Source organism: Colias philodice, chromosome 29 (genome assembly GCF_061535455.1).
Source record: "Colias philodice isolate Cphi_HAF_F1 chromosome 29, ilColPhil1 Martin Lab GWU primary, whole genome shotgun sequence".
NCBI classification, from domain to species: Eukaryota; Metazoa; Arthropoda; class Insecta; order Lepidoptera; family Pieridae; genus Colias; species Colias philodice.
Genome location: NC_143114.1, coordinates 1,940,751 through 1,955,435, shown reverse-complemented (window position 1 = coordinate 1,955,435; position 14,685 = coordinate 1,940,751). Strand labels below are relative to the sequence as shown.

Sequence of the window (14,685 nt, the reverse complement as noted above, 5' to 3'; positions counted from 1 at the left end):
TAAAATAAATACCGCGATTTAAACTGTTATAATTGTTTCATTGTAGCAATAGTGTAAATTTAAGACAAAAATACATTAGTATTTTAATTGACCTACCTAGGTCAAATTTTACTTAAATGTATTTGGAATTAAATATTTTATAAAAATCGGTCAAGTGTTTAGACTGCAGAGGCGCACATAGAATCAAACATACAAACAAACAAGCATACATGCAGCTCAAACACATTACCCTCTTTCTGGGTCCGTCGGGTAGAAAAAAACAAGGCGATTTGAAAACCACATATTTTTATTTTTTTTGTAGATAAATTTTGTACATTAATATAATTCATCAAAATCTAAATATTCTACTCCTTCAAAGGACTGATCATCACTCTGTTTCGAAGTACTGGCAAGAGGGTACGGGGCATCTTCAGTATCTGTAAATATGATACAGTAAATATGATTTTTTTTCTTATGGTTTGATTGATTAATAGATAGATAGCTGTATGAAAACAGTTATCACTATACTATGTAGTAAAATCTAAACTAGGTACTTTATTTGAGGCTGGTTGGATTGGATATAACTTCTTGACTCAAATTGTGCTGGTCGCACTATAAAAACTAGTTTTTGTTTACATACAAATAACCTCAAATTAAATTGCGAAAATGTAATAATCGCCATACATACATACATTAAACACTCGTCACTAATGGAATATTCTATTTTACGTAGTACTGAGCAAAAATAAATGGAATCTCACCGGTATATTCTGCTGTACGTTTGTAAACGTTTTCCAAATCAGTCAATAAATTTCCAGCTTGAAATTCGGACAAACACCGAATAAAAACTTTATACACCACATCACGGACACCGCTACGTTTAACCTTTTTCATGATGTCTCCTTTTTTATTTAAATTTCTTGTTCTAAATAACAATTTTATCTCAATAATTCTCCACTTCACGAAAAAAACAACAAATTTTTATTCAACTTGACAGCTACATTGCCAATTCAGGGTTGCCAGGTAATGAAAAACGAATTAGTTCCAAAATAATTAATTTCATCTCTTTTATGTCGTACTATATTTGGTCACTGAAATATGTTTTGATATGTGTGTTATTTGCGACTAATAGGGGTAGTTTTTTGATTAATATATAGTAGAGTTATAGATATAATATAGATATTAAAATTAAAATCGCAATACTTGATCACTGGTAGTTCTTAAAAGATGATAATTTTGTTAAGTCTTGTTTGCTGTTCTTGTTCGATAAAAATTTAAGATTGTTTATGTAATTGAAAAAGCCCCTCCTCTCTTTTGCCCCTCCACATGCGCCTGTGTTTGGATTGGTCCATTGAAATATTAAGATCTGCTACAATCGTCATTCAATGAACGCGCTAGTCATTCAATCAAATAGCAGATTCGACGACGGCGACATATACGCTATGGCAATCTTGGGGAGAAAGGTAAAAATATTAATAATAATATGAGAAAATAAAATATAATAGCCTTGTCACTCTGGCTTTTTATTGGTAGAATAATTCTACAAAGTCGAAAATTCACAAACTCTCACTTAGAATATTATGATGTATTATTTACTACCTTTCCACCCGTGGCTTCACTCGAGAAGTAAAAGGAAATCTCGCATATTTCCCGTTTCCGTGTTAAAAAGTATCCCATCACCTACCTATTTTCTTTCCCTAAGAAATCTTTATGTTGCGGTGAGACCGACAGTAAATCCCAAAAACGTATAGCCAGTATCTACTCAACAATATTTTTTGTTACGTAAAAGATCGAGGTCCACGGGTCCAGTTCTTATTTACACACACTTTGCTTCAATTATCAAACTTACAACTCAAACTCAAACTCAAACTATCTTTACTTTTAACTATCTAACTGCGCATTTATTTATTTTCTAAATAAGCTAATAGGTAACCATTGTCAGCAAGAAATTCGGAGCCTGTAATTCCAACCGCCTTATCACTGGCCAGAAATAGGATAAGGTGTGCAACTTCTATCGGATCTGATATTCTCTGTAGCGGCATATTCTTTGCCATGTCCTCAACTTTGAATGTACTTACACTCACACCGCTGTTAACAAAAAAAGTGTGTGCGTGTAACCTTTACGCGCGATTGAAGTAAAACTTCTTTGGCGTTGACGACATATATCACTGAAATAATTAAATATTAACTTAAATAAATAAATATTATATTATAATTTAATTATATTTATTATTCATGTGCTTTACAAAGATTATTTAAATGTTATATTAATATTATTCATTCGAAACAGGTAATTGAATGTCATCATAATTTCTTACGTACGAAATTATAGGTTTGTGGTAACTATAATGTGAAACATAAATTTTACTCTCTAAATTTGCTACTTTTCTTGAAAATACAGCATCTATCGTTGTACCGAAACGCGTTGTTGAATGAAGTCGAGAAGTATTCATAGATAAATCAAATTTTTCTTCTAAAAAATCAATTAACGGCTGAGATTCCTGAGAGCGAAAATTAACATTAAAATCTCCAGTTAGAATCATCGGTAATTCATGATAATTACTATTTAAAAGTCGAGAACCTTCAATTGTGAAGTGAAGTAATTGCTGATGAATAAATTTTATGATATTTGTCAGGCTAGTATTTGTAAAAATATAAATAACAACGATAATCACAGATGACGCTGGATTGGAAAGGACGAGGCATCAATATCAACGGTCAGTATATCTCGCACTTGCGATTTGCCGATGACATAGTCATTATGTGTTATGGCTAAATCGCTGCAGGAACTCAAGCAGATGCTGAACGAACTAGCCGAATCCTCCTTACGCATCGGTCTCCGCATGAACTCAGACAAAACGAAGATCATGGTCAATAACCATGTTGTACCGGAGCCGATCATAATAAATGGAGTCTCCCTAGAAATTGTTCAAGAGTATGTATACCTAGGGCAAATGCTCCAACTAGGTAAGAACAATTTCGACGGTGAGATCAACAGGCGGATACGGCTGGGTTGGGCGGCTTTTGGAAAACTCCGTCGAGTCTTCGCGTCGTCACTACCACAATGCCTCAAAACAAAAGTATTTAATCAGTGCGTCCTACCTGTCATGACCTACGGAGCCGAGACGTGGACACTGACAGTACGACTGGTCCACCAACTTAAAGTCGCTCAGCGTGCTATGGAGAGAGCTATGCTCGGTATTTCTCTGAGGGACCAAGTCCGGAACGAAGTAATTCGCCAGAGAACGAAAGTTACCGACATAGCTCAACGGATTAGCACGCTGAAGTGGCAGTGGGCCGGTCATATGTGCCGCAGAACGGACAACCGCTGGGGCACACATGTACTGGAGTGGAGACCGCGGCTCGGCAAACGTAGCGTAGGACGCCCTGCTACAAGGTGGAGTGACGACATCCGCAGGGTTGCTGGGCAAAACTGGCGACAACGAGCAAATGACCGGGCTCAATGGCGTGCCATGACTGAGGCCTATGTCCAGCAGTGGACAAACATGGGCTGTTAATGATGATGATGATGATGATAATCACAGGTTGGTCATTCGTATTAACACATCGAACCAAGGCGATGTCACCAATTTGTGAAACCTCATCGGAAATTTGTGATAATATAGTTGGTGAAATATTTTGAATTGGTGTTACATTGTTCAGTGTATCTGTAGATGAATGATATACAGCTACTCCACCAGCAGTTGAGTTGGGTCGTTTGTATTGGGTAACGCAATAAAAAAGTGTGTGCGTGTAACCTTTACGCGCGATTGAAGTAAAACTTCTTTGGCGTTGACGACATATATCACTGAAATGATTAAATATTAACTTAAATAAATAAATATTATATTATAATTTAATTATATTTATTATTCATGTGCTTTACAAAGATTATTTAAATGTTATATTAATATTATTCATTCGAAACAGGTAATTGAATGTCATCATAATTTCTTACGTACGAAATTATAGGTTTGTGGTAACTATAATGTGAAACATAAATTTTACTCTCTAAATTTGCTACTTTTCTTGAAAATACAGCATCTATCGTTGTACCGAAACGCGTTGTTGAATGAAGTCGAGAAGTATTCATAGATAAATCAAATTTTTCTTCTAAAAAATCAATTAACGGCTGAGATTCCTGAGAGCGAAAATTAACATTAAAATCTCCAGTTAGAATCATCGGTAATTCATGATAATTACTATTTAAAAGTCGAGAACCTTCAATTGTGAAGTGAAGTAATTGCTGATGAATAAATTTTATGATATTTGTCAGGCTAGTATTTGTAAAAATATAAATAACAACGATAATCACAGATGACGCTGGATTGGAAAGGACGAGGCATCAATATCAACGGTCAGTATATCTCGCACTTGCGATTTGCCGATGACATAGTCATTATGGCTAAATCGCTGCAGGAACTCAAGCAGATGCTGAACGAACTAGCCGAATCCTCCTTACGCATCGGTCTCCGCATGAACTCAGACAAAACGAAGATCATGGTCAATAACCATGTTGTACCGGAGCCGATCATAATAAATGGAGTCTCCCTAGAAATTGTTCAAGAGTATGTATACCTAGGGCAAATGCTCCAACTAGGTAAGAACAATTTCGACGGTGAGATCAACAGGCGGATACGGCTGGGTTGGGCGGCTTTTGGAAAACTCCGTCGAGTCTTCGCGTCGTCACTACCACAATGCCTCAAAACAAAAGTATTTAATCAGTGCGTCCTACCTGTCATGACCTACGGAGCCGAGACGTGGACACTGACAGTACGACTGGTCCACCAACTTAAAGTCGCTCAGCGTGCTATGGAGAGAGCTATGCTCGGTATTTCTCTGAGGGACCAAGTCCGGAACGAAGTAATTCGCCAGAGAACGAAAGTTACCGACATAGCTCAACGGATTAGCACGCTGAAGTGGCAGTGGGCCGGTCATATGTGCCGCAGAACGGACAACCGCTGGGGCACACATGTACTGGAGTGGAGACCGCGGCTCGGCAAACGTAGCGTAGGACGCCCTGCTACAAGGTGGAGTGACGACATCCGCAGGGTTGCTGGGCAAAACTGGCGACAACGAGCAAATGACCGGGCTCAATGGCGTGCCATGACTGAGGCCTATGTCCAGCAGTGGACAAACATGGGCTGTTAATGATGATGATGATGATGATAATCACAGGTTGGTCATTCGTATTAACACATCGAACCAAGGCGATGTCACCAATTTGTGAAACCTCATCGGAAATTTGTGATAATATAGTTGGTGAAATATTTTGAATTGGTGTTACATTGTTCAGTGTATCTGTAGATGAATGATATACAGCTACTCCACCAGCAGTTGAGTTGGGTCGTTTGTATTGGGTAACGCAATAAAAATTTTCAATAAGAATTTGTTCGTCATTTTTCATCCAAGTTTCGGAAAATAACAGCAATGTGGACCTTTTTAATACTTTATCATTCAGATCAGAAACATGAGCACGTAAACTTTGGCAGTTGAAGGAAAATAGTGTAATGTTACTCTCATTTACAAGGTTATATAATTCTTCCTGTTGTGTTATTAGGCGAGAATTTGAAAGTCTTTCAAATTCACACTGTAAATCAACTATTCCCCCTGGACGCTTTCTTCCATGATAAAATTTGTTGTCATCGGTGTTTGAGACAATGAACAATCCATTTATATCAGTTACTCGTGATAATGCTACATATAACAGCTGCTGACTGTGACTTTTATTGTATTCATAAACGATTTGATCAAAAGTACCACCTTGAGACTTATGTATTGTAAGCGCACAAGCAGATACTAATGGAAAGTGATTTCTCTTTGCAAATATTGTCTTATTTCTATTCATTGGTACAGATGACGATCTTCGTAAAATTGGGACTGCTGTTCCACTAATGTTTAGAGTTTGAATATGATGGGCAGCTTTTTTCCTAATTTTCTCTCCTATCTTACCAGGAAACTCAAGCCATAAGCGTATGATGTTATCACTGTCATCACGTTCAATATACACTAACTTTCCAACACAACCGTTGGCTAAGCCATCAGATACATCAATATTGGTTGTAATAATGTAAAATTTGTTAAGAACTAATATGATTTCATAAGGCGATCCTCCTGTATCAATAACTGACATTTTATGAAATTGTTGGCGTACATATGCTTCTTGTTCAACTGAATGACAACCTATATACATATCTGTTGCTATGGATACTACTTTGTCTTCAGCAATATTTAAAATAGATTGATTATAATCCGCAACATGTTTATTTTTATTTTTAATTTACTTATTTTAAAAGTAATAAATAAACAAGTATATTTAGAGATTTTCAAAAAATTTTGCAATTTAAAATAATGTTTTTAAAACTGTTGAATTTTTCATTCACTTTGCTATTCACAATTGATCCGTTTGAAAATTTGAAAATAAATAATCCTAATTGATTATGATATTTGCCACTAGCTGGCGTATAAGTCAAGAAGCGTGTAGTATATGACATATACTTACAACCAATCAGAATTATTATTTTTAAATGGCGGAAACTACACAGCGTTACTTCCGTCAGAAAAAAAATCTGAGTTACTCCCTAGTCGCGCCTACAGAAGTTTTACTTCAAAAATCAGTTTTTACTGGTCCGGGGCTCACCGCGTTCACTCTTACGCCTTTGCTTGCTAATTCCAAAGCCGCACAGCGAGTGAAGTGATTCAGAGCTGCTTTAGAAATGTAGTACGGAGTTTTGGAAGCTTGTCTCGGTACCAAAGTTCCACCAACACTTGATATGTTCACGATATTGCCTTTAGTTTTAATCAGATGAGGTGTTGCGAGTAGTGTAATGTTGATCTGCGCTCGAACGTTCACGTTCATTATGCTATCGTAGGCTTCAACTATTTTGCCGTCTAAAATGGATCCGTATTTGGCCAGACCAGCGTTGTTCACTAAAACATCAAGCTGGCCGTATTCGTCAATGACATTTTGTACCATGCGTTTTGCTTCGTCATCGTTAGCAATGTCTGCAATAATGAGCAGGGGTTTGGAGCCTAGTTTTTCACAAATTTCCGAAACTGTTTGTAATTTTTCTTCATTTCTGCCAACGACGGCTACTTTAGCACCTTCCTTAGTGAATTCTATGGCTGTAGCTGCGCCGATTCCGGAGCTACCTCCAGTAACTAAGACGACTTTGTTTTTAAAACTCATGTCTCGTTTGTGACAAATGGTCAACTGTGTTTACAAGATTGAAGTATTTTGTTTTGGCTCGTGTGTTATATATCATCATATTGGTGATAAGATATATCTAAAATAATTATGTACTTATTAATGATTTGCATTAAATCAATTTATCTAAAAGTTTGATAGTGTTCCGTATTAAGCATATTGTTTACTATTTGAAAATACCTATTACCCGAATATGGGTAAAAAAGTTGACGAATATAATTCGGTTAGATACCAAGGTTTTATCCGTAATAATTATATGCTCAAATATTAACTTTATTTAGTTTTTGAACTTTTATATAAGACTAGCGGTCCGCCCCGGCTTCGCCCGTGGTACATATTTAGCAATGTTGTTACGTTTTCTCTACATAAGAACCATCCTCGTACTTCAAGGAATATAATAAAAAAAGAATTATCGAAATCGGTTCAGCCGTTCTCGAGTTATGCGCTTACCAACACATTTTGGGATTCATTTTTAATTTAGATGCACTGCAATATTCATTTAGATTCATTTAGAATTTAGATATAACTACAGTTTTGTTAGGTATGCACATTTTCTTGCAAATAGGTACATTGTGGTCTAAATTAAAGGTAAAGTACCGTTTTGTATCTTATAGATATTAATAATTATTATCCTAGGGAACCCTGCGTGTTTTAATTTTATCAATGAAATAGCTTAATCATTCATTGATAAATAAATATTTTGTAGGTATATATCATTGTTATTATTTTTTGTTGTTCATCTTAAAATTCTCACGATGAATGATATAAATAATTCGGCTCAATGAAATTGATTACCTAAATATCATTATATGATTTTTATAATTAATGATGCTAAGCCAAAAATGTATCATCATCTCTGATCAAATGTATTTTCTGATAAACAAAAATATGAAAAAAACAAAACTTATGTGCTTCATCATCATCAGCCCTGAATAGTAGCTAGTACGAGATCCGGCTGCAGGATTAGTGCGTTCATCGGTTTTTTGCTGAAAACCGAATTTTTATGTATATTTATAATTAGGAGAATGTATATCGACTAGGTTGCCAGTCAAAATTTGGCCGCAAGCATGTTTAATTAAAATTTTTCTAATCGATTTTTGGGAAAAAATTGCGCTTACTCGCGCGATTAATCGCGATGCTGAATGCTCCTCACTTGTCATTTGCCTTGTCTCACGAATTGGACGTTGAATTATCTTAATCTTAATACTATTATAAAGGCGAAAGTTTGTATGGATGTATGGATGTATGGATGTATGGATGTTTGTTACTCTTTCACGTAAAAACTTCTGAATCGATTACAATGAAATTTAGCACACATATAGAGGGTAACTTGGATTAACACATCGGATAGGTTTTATCCCGGAAATCCCACGGGAACAGGAACTATGCGGGTTTTCCTTTGAAAACGCGGGCGAAGCCGCGGGCGGAAATCTAGTTAGTAGTATTAGCACAATATTTATTATGCCGCGGCCACGGCCACGCTATGCTCCTCTTTTTTTTTTGTGGTGTCTCTCAATGTTAGCCAGAAGGGCTTCTACATTTTAACGCCGACGCGGGGGCGTAGCTGACGCTGGTAGCGACATGCACAAGGGCGTCCCCCCGCCACGGGGATCTCGAACCTCGGCTTGGGCTGTCGCTTGAGTGGAGGAGGCCAAAAGGGCCCTAATCGGACGGGACTATGCTCCTCGCGGTGCTCATCGCTCTGCTCATCGCGCTGGGCCGTTATTCGCCGCGACATGGCCGCGACATGCCCTCTCTCTCCTCTCGCTGCTCGTCACTAATTGTCATTTGCATTGTCTCATGAAATGGACGTTGAATTATTTAGTAGTATACTATTATTAGTTTGTGCTTGTACTACCATTAAACAAAAGAAGTATATATTTACGGAACTAAAAGGGCTACACAAGCAGGTAGCTTAAAAACCCTTAACATCTGTTAAGTGTTGATAAATGGACAGAAAGACTTTTTTTGTTGGAAATGTTTGGGCTTTTTAATCGTACTTTTATGAACAAAACTTGAAATATACCCTGATATTTAGAGATACACTAAAAACATAAAATACAACAATAATGAGTCATGATACATTATTATATTTTGTAAAATAATTTGCACTTCATTCGTACGAATATTAAATATTTGTTCAGTAGGTATCATTGATATTATTTCAATGCAAAATATTTCAACACTTCGGAGTTCGGACGTATCATATTTGACGAACGACATGCATAAAATTCTCGATTATTACAAACCAGCTCCAAGAAATAAATTGTATCTGTATTATGTTCTCACTTAATCAGATAGCATGAATAAATATTTGTAAACGACTTCAAAAATAAATGGAGATTGTCAATTTAACTGTATTTTTGGCTTTGTTGCCTCAGAACCTTTTGACTGGATGAACTGATTTTGATAATGCTTTTCTTATTTTAAACTGGTGTTTGCCATGTGGTGCCATTATTTTCTAATATTAGTATGTATCATGATTTCTGTTATAATGAATTTAAACTCTTTCCATCTATGGCATATCTATTTAACGATTGAAAATCATGCACATTCATGCATCAAGATTTATAGTTGACTAATCCATTTTCTACAGCCATGCTTATCTTTATAGGAAATATTTGTGTCCGCATTACCTTGAGTTCATCTAGGTCCATCAAAATAGATCAAATGAATAGATGTAACTTTAAAATCTTTATAGATATAAAATCTCATCTGTTCAGTGATGTAATATGCCGATGTTACTCAGAACTATTGATAAACAACAATCGAGTCGATAACATTTTAATGTTTTTTAAATTCCTTCCTATTGTAAGCAGGTACCTACTTACCTATTGAAGATAATGTGATAATATTGTCTACTATATAAAAATAAGTCGGGTTTTCCTTCCTGACGCTATAACCACAGCTATAACTCCAGAACACACGAACTGATTTCCACGGTTTTGCATTCTTTGGAAAGGTCTCGGGCTCCGTGAGGTTTATAGCGAAGAAAAGGTGTCTCTGGTGGCGAAACGGAGTTCGCCAGGTTTGCATAGTCTTTAATAAAAATATTTGTCAATGTGTCTTCTCTTACTTCTCGGCCTAGTCTCGCCAAGCTAGACAATTTTATATTTCCTAACAGCAAATAAACTAATTAAGTATTATAATTCCAATCCAATCTGAGAAAAAGTCCCATATTTACATAACCTTGTTGTACCCCGCAGTTTAATCCATAAGTAGTATGACTTTACTCAATAAATGGACATTTCGAAAAGAAAAAAAAGTGTGTGCGTGTAACCTTTACGCGCGATTGAAGTAAAACTTCTTTGGCGTTGACGACATATATCACTGAAATAATTAAATATTAACTTAAATAAATAAATATTATATTATAATTTAATTATATTTATTATTCATGTGCTTTACAAAGATTATTTAAATGTTATATTAATATTATTCATTCGAAACAGGTAATTGAATGTCATCATAATTTCTTACGTACGAAATTATAGGTTTGTGGTAACTATAATGTGAAACATAAATTTTACTCTCTAAATTTGCTACTTTTCTTGAAAATACAGCATCTATCGTTGTACCGAAACGCGTTGTTGAATGAAGTCGAGAAGTATTCATAGATAAATCAAATTTTTCTTCTAAAAAATCAATTAACGGCTGAGATTCCTGAGAGCGAAAATTAACATTAAAATCTCCAGTTAGAATCATCGGTAATTCATGATAATTACTATTTAAAAGTCGAGAACCTTCAATTGTGAAGTGAAGTAATTGCTGATGAATAAATTTTATGATATTTGTCAGGCTAGTATTTGTAAAAATATAAATAACAACGATAATCACAGATGACGCTGGATTGGAAAGGACGAGGCATCAATATCAACGGTCAGTATATCTCGCACTTGCGATTTGCCGATGACATAGTCATTATGTGTTATGGCTAAATCGCTGCAGGAACTCAAGCAGATGCTGAACGAACTAGCCGAATCCTCCTTACGCATCGGTCTCCGCATGAACTCAGACAAAACGAAGATCATGGTCAATAACCATGTTGTACCGGAGCCGATCATAATAAATGGAGTCTCCCTAGAAATTGTTCAAGAGTATGTATACCTAGGGCAAATGCTCCAACTAGGTAAGAACAATTTCGACGGTGAGATCAACAGGCGGATACGGCTGGGTTGGGCGGCTTTTGGAAAACTCCGTCGAGTCTTCGCGTCGTCACTACCACAATGCCTCAAAACAAAAGTATTTAATCAGTGCGTCCTACCTGTCATGACCTACGGAGCCGAGACGTGGACACTGACAGTACGACTGGTCCACCAACTTAAAGTCGCTCAGCGTGCTATGGAGAGAGCTATGCTCGGTATTTCTCTGAGGGACCAAGTCCGGAACGAAGTAATTCGCCAGAGAACGAAAGTTACCGACATAGCTCAACGGATTAGCACGCTGAAGTGGCAGTGGGCCGGTCATATGTGCCGCAGAACGGACAACCGCTGGGGCACACATGTACTGGAGTGGAGACCGCGGCTCGGCAAACGTAGCGTAGGACGCCCTGCTACAAGGTGGAGTGACGACATCCGCAGGGTTGCTGGGCAAAACTGGCGACAACGAGCAAATGACCGGGCTCAATGGCGTGCCATGACTGAGGCCTATGTCCAGCAGTGGACAAACATGGGCTGTTAATGATGATGATGATGATGATAATCACAGGTTGGTCATTCGTATTAACACATCGAACCAAGGCGATGTCACCAATTTGTGAAACCTCATCGGAAATTTGTGATAATATAGTTGGTGAAATATTTTGAATTGGTGTTACATTGTTCAGTGTATCTGTAGATGAATGATATACAGCTACTCCACCAGCAGTTGAGTTGGGTCGTTTGTATTGGGTAACGCAATAAAAAAGTGTGTGCGTGTAACCTTTACGCGCGATTGAAGTAAAACTTCTTTGGCGTTGACGACATATATCACTGAAATGATTAAATATTAACTTAAATAAATAAATATTATATTATAATTTAATTATATTTATTATTCATGTGCTTTACAAAGATTATTTAAATGTTATATTAATATTATTCATTCGAAACAGGTAATTGAATGTCATCATAATTTCTTACGTACGAAATTATAGGTTTGTGGTAACTATAATGTGAAACATAAATTTTACTCTCTAAATTTGCTACTTTTCTTGAAAATACAGCATCTATCGTTGTACCGAAACGCGTTGTTGAATGAAGTCGAGAAGTATTCATAGATAAATCAAATTTTTCTTCTAAAAAATCAATTAACGGCTGAGATTCCTGAGAGCGAAAATTAACATTAAAATCTCCAGTTAGAATCATCGGTAATTCATGATAATTACTATTTAAAAGTCGAGAACCTTCAATTGTGAAGTGAAGTAATTGCTGATGAATAAATTTTATGATATTTGTCAGGCTAGTATTTGTAAAAATATAAATAACAACGATAATCACAGATGACGCTGGATTGGAAAGGACGAGGCATCAATATCAACGGTCAGTATATCTCGCACTTGCGATTTGCCGATGACATAGTCATTATGGCTAAATCGCTGCAGGAACTCAAGCAGATGCTGAACGAACTAGCCGAATCCTCCTTACGCATCGGTCTCCGCATGAACTCAGACAAAACGAAGATCATGGTCAATAACCATGTTGTACCGGAGCCGATCATAATAAATGGAGTCTCCCTAGAAATTGTTCAAGAGTATGTATACCTAGGGCAAATGCTCCAACTAGGTAAGAACAATTTCGACGGTGAGATCAACAGGCGGATACGGCTGGGTTGGGCGGCTTTTGGAAAACTCCGTCGAGTCTTCGCGTCGTCACTACCACAATGCCTCAAAACAAAAGTATTTAATCAGTGCGTCCTACCTGTCATGACCTACGGAGCCGAGACGTGGACACTGACAGTACGACTGGTCCACCAACTTAAAGTCGCTCAGCGTGCTATGGAGAGAGCTATGCTCGGTATTTCTCTGAGGGACCAAGTCCGGAACGAAGTAATTCGCCAGAGAACGAAAGTTACCGACATAGCTCAACGGATTAGCACGCTGAAGTGGCAGTGGGCCGGTCATATGTGCCGCAGAACGGACAACCGCTGGGGCACACATGTACTGGAGTGGAGACCGCGGCTCGGCAAACGTAGCGTAGGACGCCCTGCTACAAGGTGGAGTGACGACATCCGCAGGGTTGCTGGGCAAAACTGGCGACAACGAGCAAATGACCGGGCTCAATGGCGTGCCATGACTGAGGCCTATGTCCAGCAGTGGACAAACATGGGCTGTTAATGATGATGATGATGATGATAATCACAGGTTGGTCATTCGTATTAACACATCGAACCAAGGCGATGTCACCAATTTGTGAAACCTCATCGGAAATTTGTGATAATATAGTTGGTGAAATATTTTGAATTGGTGTTACATTGTTCAGTGTATCTGTAGATGAATGATATACAGCTACTCCACCAGCAGTTGAGTTGGGTCGTTTGTATTGGGTAACGCAATAAAAATTTTCAATAAGAATTTGTTCGTCATTTTTCATCCAAGTTTCGGAAAATAACAGCAATGTGGACCTTTTTAATACTTTATCATTCAGATCAGAAACATGAGCACGTAAACTTTGGCAGTTGAAGGAAAATAGTGTAATGTTACTCTCATTTACAAGGTTATATAATTCTTCCTGTTGTGTTATTAGGCGAGAATTTGAAAGTCTTTCAAATTCACACTGTAAATCAACTATTCCCCCTGGACGCTTTCTTCCATGATAAAATTTGTTGTCATCGGTGTTTGAGACAATGAACAATCCATTTATATCAGTTACTCGTGATAATGCTACATATAACAGCTGCTGACTGTGACTTTTATTGTATTCATAAACGATTTGATCAAAAGTACCACCTTGAGACTTATGTATTGTAAGCGCACAAGCAGATACTAATGGAAAGTGATTTCTCTTTGCAAATATTGTCTTATTTCTATTCATTGGTACAGATGACGATCTTCGTAAAATTGGGACTGCTGTTCCACTAATGTTTAGAGTTTGAATATGATGGGCAGCTTTTTTCCTAATTTTCTCTCCTATCTTACCAGGAAACTCAAGCCATAAGCGTATGATGTTATCACTGTCATCACGTTCAATATACACTAACTTTCCAACACAACCGTTGGCTAAGCCATCAGATACATCAATATTGGTTGTAATAATGTAAAATTTGTTAAGAACTAATATGATTTCATAAGGCGATCCTCCTGTATCAATAACTGACATTTTATGAAATTGTTGGCGTACATATGCTTCTTGTTCAACTGAATGACAACCTATATACATATCTGTTGCTATGGATACTACTTTGTCTTCAGCAATATTTAAAATAGATTGATTATAATCCGCAACATGTTTATTTTTATTTTTAATTTACTTATTTTAAAAGTAATAAATAAACAAGTATATTTAGAGATTTTCAAAAAATTT

General features: G+C 36.8%; 1 long non-coding RNA gene across 1 annotated transcript; it reads right to left on the bottom strand.

Moving 5' to 3' along the window:
- Positions 1–268: 268 nt before the first annotated feature.
- LOC149475769 (uncharacterized) lies at positions 269–1,063 on the bottom strand. The gene is made up of 2 exons (XR_016317911.1): positions 741–1,063; positions 269–416 (listed from the first exon to the last, which is right to left on the bottom strand). It is a non-coding gene; the product is annotated as an uncharacterized LOC149475769 (long non-coding RNA).
- Between the last annotated feature and the right edge of the window lie 13,622 nt (positions 1,064–14,685).